The sequence below is a fragment of the Vipera berus genome (assembly GCF_964194415.1).
Source record: "Vipera berus genome assembly, chromosome: 3".
Classification (NCBI taxonomy): Eukaryota; Metazoa; Chordata; class Lepidosauria; order Squamata; family Viperidae; genus Vipera; species Vipera berus.
In genome coordinates, this window is record NC_138204.1 from 37,566,425 (window position 1) to 37,576,850 (window position 10,426).

Below are 10,426 nucleotides of genomic sequence, written 5' to 3' on the forward strand. Positions count from 1 at the left end.
TGCGGGCAAGAATCCCTCAGAAGAAATGGAGTAGCCTTCATAGTCAATAAAAGAGTAAGAAAAGCAATACTGGGATACAATCCTCAAAATGACAGAATGATCTCAGTTCGAATCCAAGGCAAACCATTCAATATCACAGTAGTCCAAGTCTATGCCCCAACCACCGGTGCTGAAGAGGATGAAATTGACCGGTTCTATGAAGCCCTACAGCACCTTATAGAACTAACACCAAAAAATGATGTCCTTATCATCATGGGGGATTGGAATGCTAAAGTAGGAAGCCAAAAGATAACCGGAATAACAGGCAAGTTTGGCCTTGGAGTACAAAATGAAGCAGGGCACAGGCTGATAGAATTTTGTCAAGAGAATACGATGGTCATAGCAAACACTCTTTTCCAACAACCCAAGAGACGGCTCTACACATGGACATCACCAGACGGTCAACACAGAAATCAGATTGACTATATGCTCTGCAGCCAAAGATGGAGAAGCTCTATACAGTCAGTAAAAACAAGACCAGGAGCTGACTGTGGCTCAGACCATGAGCTTCTTGTTGCAAAGTTTAGGCTTAAACTGAAGAAAGTAGGGAAAAGCACCAGGCCAGTCAGGTATGAATTAAATCATATCCCCGTTGAATATACAGTAGAGGTGACAAATAGATTTAAGGAATTAGATCTGATAGACAGGGTGCCTGAAGAACTATGGACAGAGGTTCGCAACATTGTACAAGAGGTAGCAACCAAAACCATCCCAAAGAAAAAGAAATGCAAGAAAGCAAAATGGCTGTCTGAGGAAGCTTTGCAAATAGCTGAGGAAAGGAGGGAAGCAAAAGGCAAGGGAGAAAAAGAAAGATACGCCCAATTGAACGCAGAATTCCAGAGAATAGCTAGAAGAGATAAGAATGCCTTCTTAAATGAACAGTGCAAAGAAATAGAAGAAAACAATAGAATAGGGAGGACCAGAGATCTTTTCAAGAAAATTGGAGAGATGAAGGGAACGTTCAATGCAAAAATGGGCATGATAAAGGACCAAAATGGCAGGGACCTAACAGAGGCAGAAGAGATTAAGAAGAGGTGGCAAAATTACACAGAAGAACTATACAAGAATGAGCTTAACGTCCCTGATAATCACAATGAGGTGGTCACTGACCTCGAGCCAGACATCCTAGAATGTGAAGTGAAGTGGGCCTTAGAAAAGCTGAGCAACAACAAAGCTAGTGGAGGTGACAGTATTCCAGCTGAGCTATTCAAAATCTTAAAAGACGATGCAGTAAAAGTGCTACACTCAATTTGCCAGCAAATTTGGAAAACTCAACAGTGGCCACAGGATTGGAAAAGATCAGTTTACATTCCAATTCCAAAGAAAGGCAGTGCCAAAGAATGTTCAAACTATCGCACCATTGCACTCATTTCTCATGCTAGTAAAGTTATGCTTAAAATCCTACAAGCTAGACTCCAGCAGTATGTGGATCGAGAACTACCAGAAGTACAGGCAGGATTTCAAAGAGGCAGAGGAACTAGAGATCAAATAGCCAACATACGCTGGATCATGGAGAAAGCTAGAGAGTTCCAGAAAAACATCTACTTCTGCTTCATTGACTATGCTAAAGCCTTTGATTGTGTGGATCATAACAAACTGTGGCAAGTTCTTAAAGAGATGGGAGTACCAGAACATCTTATTTGTCTCTTGAGAAACCTATATGCGGGCCAAGAAGCAACAGTGAGAACTGGACACGGAACCACTGATTGGTTCAAAATTGGGAAAGGAGTCCGGCAAGGCTGTATACTGTCGCCTTGCCTATTTAACTTATATGCAGAGCACATCATGAGAAAGGCAGGGCTAGATGAATCAAAAGTTGGAATTAAGATTGCTGGAAGAAATATCAACAACCTAAGATATGCAGATGATACCACTCTAATGGCAGAAAGTGAAGAGGAACTGAAGAGTCTCTTGTTGCGAGTGAAGAAGGAGAGTGCAAAACTTGGGTTGAAACTAAACATTAAGAAAACCAAGATCATGGCATCCGGCCCTCTCAATTCCTGGCAAATAGATGGGGAAGAAATGGAGGTAGTGACAGATTTTATTTTCCTGGGCTCCAAGATCACTGCAGATGGGGACTGTAGTCAAGAAATTAAAAGACGCTTGCTCCTCGGGAGGAAAGCCATGGCAAATCTAGACAGCACACTAAAAAGCAGAGACATCACCCTGTCAACAAAAGTGTGTATAGTCAAGGCTATGGTCTTCCCAGTTGCAATGTATGGCAGTGAAAGTTGGACCATAAGAAAGGCTGAGCGCAAAAGAATTGAGGCCTTTGAACTCTGGTGCTGGAGAAGACTCCTGCAAGTCCCTTGGACTGCAAGGCGATCAAACCAGTCAGTCCTAGAGGAGATCAACCCTGACTGCTCTTTAGAAGGCCAGATCCTGAAGCTAAAACTCAAATACCTTGGCCACCTAATGAGAAGGAAGGACTCACTGGAGAAGAGCCTAATGCTGGGAAAGATTGAGGGCAAGAGAAGAAGGGGACGACAGAGAATGAGGTGGCTGGATGGAGTCACTGAAGCACTAGGCGTGAGCTTAAATGGACTCCAGAAGATGGCAGAGGACAGGAAAGCCTGGAGGAACATTGTCCATAGGGTCGCGATGGGTCGGACACGACTTCGCAACTAACAACAACAACAAAGAAGGGAAAACTATTTAACAATTTAGGTTGTAATATATCTATGTATATCATATACAGTATGTGATTACCAATGGAAAATAGCATTGAGACGGTTTTCTGCTTTTGTAATCTGTTGAACTTTAAATGCCAATATATATAAATGTGTTTCTTCAGAAGTCTATCTCCTACTGATCAGAATGTAGACTGTATTGGTGATAGTACACACCAGATGGTGCTATATGCTGTAGTTTACTCTGAATGGAGGCTATTTGTGAATTTATATGTATGTATCATGTGGGGGACAATTGATAGAATTTCTACATAATTTATTTTTCTGCATCATCTGTGAACAGGGTCTAACACATTTAGCCATTTAGCTTTGTTTTTCATTTTATGTAAAAAGGAGGGAAAACAAAGGAAGCCCACAAACAGATCTGATATATTAAATCAAAGCAGACTAACTTAAATCAACTCATTATCTGTGTTAATAATTTAAGTCAGATTATTTATTAAAAAGGGGCTTAATTACATAAACTAATAGATGCAGTCCAAATTTACAAATAGTTCTTCCAATTGAGATTCTCAATGCCTGTTCACATAAAGGAACAAAAATGAATTCTTTAGATCATTGTGTAACTGACTGGGAATGGTTTGCAGTTTTATTCTCTTTTATTTTGCATTTTCTTATGCAATCATAAAAGCCTGCAATATCTGATTTAGCACATTCCAATAATTACTTCTAAATAACTTTTATGAGCTTATTTATTTTAAAAATAAATTTGAGGATATTAAAATATCAAACCTTACCAACAGTTAATGGATAAAGATTTATTAAAATCATCATTAAAATTGCTCCCATTAAGTGCAGCAGAAGTTAAAAGAATAATTTCACAACAGACAGCTGGCAAAGCCCCCAGGACAGGATATGTTACCACGAGAAATTTTTAAGGCATTGCCTGTCAGCTATGCGAACCTCCTTGTTTATTTATATCAATGCCACTGGGCAAAATCCTCTGGGTTAGAAAAACAGGGTGGTAATCCCAATATTTAAAAATGGAGAGTTCATAAACCTGCTAACTTTTGCCCTATAATTGACATTGGGTGTAAGCTACAGTATATACAAGGTATCTTTTAAACAGGATGATTCATTGAAAGGATACTAAGCAGATTAATGGAAGAACAAACAGGCATCAGAAGGGACATGGAACTGTAGATCAATGTTCCACTTTACAATATCTGATTCACAAATCAGTAAATGGACCCTCAAAATAACCTCAAATGGATCTTCAAAATCAATGCACAATGTATTACTTTAACTAATATCTAGATTATATGAAGACACTTACATGCAAGTACAGATAAATCAAAGCAGCTCCCTAACAAAGCAGTAAAAATTATAAAAAGTGCCTGCCAAGGTTGTATAATGGCCCCTTTTATGTTTAATTTTTATATAAGCAATGTTGCAGAAGAGCTTAATAATCCTTCCATTTATATCGCATCAATTGGAAGAAAAATTCCTATATTATTAGATGTAGATGATATGGTATACATGTTGACAATATTAATCGAAATGGAAATAATCTATTCAAATGTCAGAAGTTGGCATTTATTCTAGGAAAGAATGCTTACAGATAAATTGTTCCAAAACTATGAGAGTAGTATTTGCTAAAAGACCAAAGCAAACTAGATGGACCCGAAATGGTAAGGAGCTTGAACAATTGGACTTTTTTGTTTTTTTTTCCTTTGAAAACATTTTGCTTTTCATCCCAGAAGTTTCTTCAGCCTGGCGGACACTTTTTGTTATTTTTATCTGTTCTGTTAGAGAGCTGCTTTGGTTTATCTGTACTTGCATGAAAGTCCAGTTGCCTTTTGGAAAAAGCACTTGGGGACAACCATGACCTGGATGATTGAGATTCTCCATAGACAGCAGCTGAAGTCATTTAAGTATTTGAGCATCCAGTTTACTAAAACACTAACATGGAAAGCACATATATCTTCAACAAGAGCAATGGCCATGAGATCAATGAGAGCTATTTACCAAAAGGAGGACAGTTAGTACTGCCTGTGCTTAAGATCTTTCTGGAGAAAACAATATCACAGTTGACGTATGGGGCATTGAGGTTTAGTAATCTGGAAGAACTAGAAATGGTCCAGAATAAATTCATAAAATCAATCTTAGCCTTATCGTCAGGTATACTATCAGCAATTCTGAGATGAGAAGTGGGCCTTCCATCAATAAATATAAGAGTTAAGAGAGTAATAATGTTGTAGGAAAAAAGTTCTCGTGCCCAATACTTATATGACAAAACAAACAATTTAACAGCAATAGATGGATGAATTTGTGTCTAAAATTACTCTCACAATTCTCCCTAGATCATCTGAGTGACATAAATTATCACATACTGCTGAGAGACTACTTTTTTTTTAAAAAAATGAACAAGATAGCAACTTAATCTTAAGTTGGCTAAGGGGTATCAATATTTTAAAGAAGGACAAAGAATGTCATATTTTATACAATGTCTTACATCCCATTCCCTGAGACAAGCTTTTATAGAACTTTGCTTTCAAACAGTGCCAAACTTCCTATTTGGTGGGAAGATATAAAGCAGGGGTGTCAAACTGCAGGCCTGGGGGCTGGCCCCATCATCCGGAAGCCGCACCCACCCCATTGCTGGCAATGGCAAAACAGTCCCGATATGTCTTGTGATGTCACGTGATGTTGCAAGTTTGACATGTATGATATAAAGGATTATTAACTATAACACCATTTATACGTTTGTAATTTACAGGTGGAAGATTTAACACATTACTTATTACTTTGCAAATTTTATCAAGAAGCTAGAGCTAGATTCATTATGCCCTTGTTAAACCAACTGGAGGAGTCTAGCTTAGAAGGAAAAAAAAAGTTTCTGCTGTCTGATGAAGATGAACATCTAATGAAACAAGTTGCACTATTTGCAATGGGTTCAAGGAAGATACTAAAGCACTTGCTGACAAATAGTACGAAAATATTAGAAGGGATGTATTGAACTAATTATTGTTATTTTATATGAATTTAGTAAAACCTCTGGTTGCAAATAAATAATGTCAATGTCAATTACCTCATTCTGGGTTCCTACCTAGTCAAAGCACAGCGCAAGTATACCAAAAGGATAAAATTGAAACAACATCCCTTCCTAAAATCCAGTGATGAGAACAGCAGATAAAAACAGGAAAGATTTCATTTTAAAAATTAATCATGATTTGGAATGAGTTCTCTTGGTTCTTGTAATAACTCTGACCTGCCAGCCTCCAATATATTCAAGGTAATTTATTTTGGGGCTGTTATTTAATTCGTTTTTTAATTTTTGTATTGTTGTTTTTTATTATTGTAAGCCGCCCTGAGTCCTTTGGGAGATAGGGCGGCATATAAGTCCCAAAAATAAATAAATAAATAAATATTCAAGGTGCTTGAACTTTTGCTTCAGCAGTGTTCATCATCTGACTCAAGAGCTGAAAGCTGTCTTGTGGAAATCTAGCAAATCTACCATGCTGCTTGCTACTAACCTAGTGCTGTGATAGTGCTGTGAATAGTGTCCCTGATCTGACTTTAAAGTTCCTGAAATTGAAACAAATTCCCAGAAATAATATTGAGCTTGCTACTCCAAACTCTCCTTTATACACTTCTCAGTGTTCAGTTTTACATTCTTAATAGGCAAAAGATGGAAGCAACATGTGGAGCTTAGAGCGTGGTGTGAATCCTCTCCTGCAAATAATTCCTTTGTGTTATACAAATACATTGTTGAAATTCTAAAGGATGATACATGAATGATAGATTGGAAAGTTATATGCTTTACTCATTGCTAGAACTTCAGCAGCCTGCCTGGCATTTACTTCTGTTTCACTGCTCCCTTAGCTGCTTAAATTAAAATTTAATAGCAATATTTTGATAATTTCTTATACAGCTTCATTCATTAAAAAAAGATGGATTCCACCAGGGAAACAAGTTATTCATAGCGGATCCTTCTTTTCAGCAAATAACCAGCTGCAGTTCAGCACATCTTCTGTTCCTTGTGGGCCATCAAGTATACATGTTGCTTGTTCCAGAGTCACTGTGGACACGTCATTGGTGGGGAAAATCAACAACATTTTTCTGGCAGACCCTCTTTCTATTTAATGGGTATATAAAAAGCAGAAATTAAATAGGTGCAAATTCTTTTTAGGTGAGAGCCCAGAGTCATTTTACAGTTGCTTATATGGAATTCTGTTTGCCATTTTAATGCCCATTCTTCCAGTTTGGAAATATCTTTTTGGATTCCTTCAGATTTACTCTTTGCTAACCATTAGGCTAATTTAATCATTTTACTGGTCATCCCTAATTCCAGATTTTCAGGCTTTCTGGCAGAGGAAGGAGAGAAATCTGCTTCCTTTTTATGAAATTGTTCAGGGTTGGAATTGGAACATTTTTATGACTGGGATTGTGCAGATCAGTATTATTCTGTGATATTTTACCATTTTTCTCCCCAGGGCAGATATTTGAAGTGGAAAATATTTGTAAGGTTTTTAAAATTAAACATTTAGAAAAAAATGGATTTAATTATAGTATCCTTATTGTCAGGTTCTTTTGTCTTCATTTTTTAATGTTTAGTTACCATAGTTGGGCTAGAGGAGATCAACCCTGACTGCTCTTTAGAAGGCCAGATCCTGAAGTTGAAACTCAAATACTTTGGCCACCTAATGAGACGGAAGGACTCACTGGAGAAGAGCCTAATGCTGGGAAAGATTGAGGGCAAGAGAAGAAGGGGACGACAGAGAATGAGATGGCTGGATGGAGTCACTAAAGCAGTAGGTGTGAGCCTAAATGGATTCCAGAAGATGGTAGAGGACAGGAAGGCCTGGAGGAATGTTGTCCATAGGGTCGCAATGGGTCGGACATGACTTCGCAGCTAACAACAACAACCATAGTTGGGACTGGGACTGATTGTTTAATCTTTAATTTTATACATTCCCAGCAGACCTGATGTTCCAGTGGAGCATTTCTAGGAATATCATGCAATCATACAAAGTTGGTTATCTCATTCATTTTAATGTAGTATCTCCTTGGATTTTTAAAAGAAAAAGATTAATGTTTTAGACTTCGTTCTTGCTGCATTAATTTTGCCATAGATGTTATCTGAGAAGAATGTTGAATGGACGGAACCATGGAAGATCATGAAATTTTCATAAAGTGAATATATATCATTCTTCCTAAAGAAGTTGCAGAGCTCCAGAAATTTGTGGTCAGTTCTTATTTCTTTTTACAGCAAAGAAAAAAAATGATTAGAATTTAGATAGATTTTGTTCATATTTATAGTGTGCATCACACAGTAGCACAGCTAAGTATAATCCTGAAATTATTTATTTGTTATATGCTTATAGTGCCACAGAGAGTCAATTTGGTATAGTGGTTACTTTGGGTTAGTCATTCTTTCTCAGCTCTAAGTAAGAGGCGATAGCAAACCACTTTTGAAATCTTGCCAAGAAAACTGCTGGCACTACCTCCCCTTCCCCACGTGCCACAAACAAAAGACTCTTGTTGGTATACAACAAACAAATATCCATGGCACAAAAATAACAACAAAAAATCAAACTCAACCACCATACAGTGTAAAAAATAGATCTACACAAGAAATGATTCAAAAGATGCCATCATCTAAATGAAAAGAAGCCCCCAGAAAGAATTTTATCTTCACTTGCTTCTGAAGGTTTTCAGCATTTGGGGTAAACTGACTTTGTAAGGGAATTTTTTTCTATATCTCGAGACCATGGCTGGGTCCCTGCTAATCTGTGAAAGATTGCCACTAAGAGAAGGGGTGGAAAACATGTGTGCATGGTTATGAATTCAGGGAGGCAGGGAAGAAGAGTGATCATGGATGTGTGTGAATGAAGGGGGAAGGAGGGTACAGTGTTATGTGAGTGAAGAAAGTGAGGAGACTTACTTGAGTGATTTGTCTCAATTAGCACTTATCACAATTAGCACTGCTTATGTAAGATGCTTTATCATTAGCATTGATTCTTCTTTTTACAAAACATACCTGTATGTTTTGGGGTTTGCTGATAGAAATTCTACTGCTAAGCTTGTAAGCCGCCCTGAGTCTTCGGAGAAGGGCGGGATATAAATGGAATTAAAATTAAAAAAAATTCTATGATTGTGATATTTGGCAGGATCTCATTTGTTGTGGGGGTGAAGGAGGAAACGGGTTAGATGCAGATTGCCTACAGAAATTTCTTTTATTTCTCTCCCTCCCACCCCAAAGCATGGAGAGTTTTGAGAGGAAGGGATTACAAGAGAGTAAGCAATGGAGAATGTACCAGTTTGATTGTGTAGCATACTCTCTTCATAGTTTTAGATGTGTATTCCCATTCTTATAAGCTTTCTTCTCCAATTAATGTAATTATAAAAATAAATTTCCTTCTTGCAAATTATTCCAGCACTGGGATAAACATTTCAAAGGTCAGGGAAGTGGGAAAAAGAAAAGCATACCGTAGATTCCGGCGTATAAGACTACTTTTTAACCCATGAAAATCTTCTCAAAAGTCAGGGGTCGTCTTATATGCCGGGTGCTGAAACTTTAGGGACAGGGCTGGCTGGAAAACCTGGAGCGGATCTTCCATTTAGTCTGCGCAGGGAAAGCGGGACCAATTGGAGTAGAAGCTGCAGTCTGTGATTTTTTACAGGCTGGGGTCTGGGCTTTTTTCCTTCTAAAGTTGAAGAGCAGCTGTAGGCAGGTGGGGAATGCAAGAGCAATTTGAAAGGCAGGTGGGGAATGCTAGTAGAGCAGCAGCTTAGCTCTAAGGACACATTTAACTCAGGAACTGGGCGGGCTGGCTGAAAAACCTGGAGCGGATCTCCCATTTGGTCTTTTTTTTAATCCCATTTATATCCCACCCTTCTCCGAAGACTCAGGGCGGCTTACAATTTAAAGCACAAATCAATGTGCTTAGCAATAGCCTTCATTCTATGTATATGCCTGCCTATTAGAGCTTTCACTCCCCCCCACAAGCAGCATTATTACAAAGTCAGCTTATTGCTCCCAACAATCTGAGTCCTCATTTTACCTACCTCGGAAGGATGGAAGGCTGACTCAACCTTGAGCCTGATGGGATATGAACCTGCACTAATTGCAGGCAGCTGGGGTTACTTAAGGCTCTGCACAGGGAAAGCTTTAGAGTGAATTAGGAAAAGTGAAAAAGTGAATTAGGAAAATAGGAAAAGGGTTGCTGGAATTGGGTATGTGTAGTTTAACGAAGAGAAGGGTGAGGGGTGACATGATAGCAGTGATCCAATATCTCAGGGGCTGCCACAAAGAAGAGGGAGCCAAGCTATTCTCCAAAGCACCTGAAAGCAGGACAAGAAGCAATGGATGGAAACTAGTCAAGGAGAGAAGCAACCTAGAACTAAGGAGAAACTTCCTGACAGTTAGAACAATTAACCAGTGGAACAACCTGCCTCCAGAAGTGGTGAATGCTCCAACACTGGAAGTTTTTAAGAAGAGACTGGACAGCCATTTGTCTGAAATGGTATAGGGTTTCCTGCCTTAGCAGGGGGTTGGACTAGATGACCTCCAATGTCCCTTCCAATTATTATTATTATTATTATTATTATTATTATTATTATTATTATTATTATTATTATTATTATTATTATTATTATTATTATTATTATTACTACTATTATTAAGTTTAATCCACTTGCACTGTTTTATGTTTACATGTTTGATGACAAACAGCCTTATGTTTATAAGTGAC